The following is an 862-nucleotide window of genomic DNA, read 5'->3' as shown; positions in this document are numbered from 1 at the left end:
GAGGCCATGCTGGGATTCTGGATTGCTGGAGTCGGACCCCAGAACCCAGAGCTGGGAACTCCTGTGGCCCCGAGGCCTCCATACTGTGAGCAAACCCAGACCAGGCCCTGTGGAAAGACCACCCTGAGAGGTCCAAGGCTCCGTAAGGAGAGAGGGCCACCTACCTGCCCACGTCTGCCCGGCTCTGGCCACCATCTGCTGACATCTTCAGCTAGGACTTCCCAGCTCGGTCAGTCCTGGATGTTGGATTTTTAGATATCATGAGAAATACTAAATCACCAACATTGTTTAAGCCACTATATGTATTTTTTTGTTGTTGTTTATTTCTTTATGGGTGGAATAGCAATGGATAGGTGAACACATGATTAATTAACCAACACAGCAAATTTATGGTGGCCAAGCCTCAGGACAGAGCTCATGACCCCACCTGGCTGGCATCATCACTCGTGCAGAATGGTCCTGTGGAGGCTTTGCAGCTACCTCCAGGCAAGTCATGGAGGTGCGTCTGTGGCCAGCCACTGGAGAAGTGCATGAGTTAGCTTAGGTGCTAGAGAAATAGTACTCTCACTGGGTTCTCAGCTGAGTGCCGAGTGCAAGTGGGCACAGCACCCAGTGACCCCAGCAGCCAGGCCTCGGACCTACCTCCTGGAAGACTTCCCAGGGGCCACACCTTCAGTTCACTCTGATAGGTCATGACGGGGCAATATTTGGTAAGCCGATTTATGATTGCCTATGTGTGTCATGCCATGAAGAAGTGAAAGTTTGTAAGCCACTGATAGATGACAGGTAGATAGATGGATAGATAGATGGAAAGACATATAGATGATAGATGGGTGTATAGATGATAGATAGATGGGTAGAT

The sequence above is a fragment of the Crocuta crocuta genome, unplaced genomic scaffold (genome assembly GCF_008692635.1).
Source record: "Crocuta crocuta isolate KB4526 unplaced genomic scaffold, BGI_CrCroc_1.0 scaffold101, whole genome shotgun sequence".
NCBI classification, from domain to species: domain Eukaryota; kingdom Metazoa; phylum Chordata; class Mammalia; order Carnivora; family Hyaenidae; genus Crocuta; species Crocuta crocuta.
The sequence above is the reverse complement of the archived record's forward strand: the minus strand, read 5'-3'. Positions refer to the sequence as shown.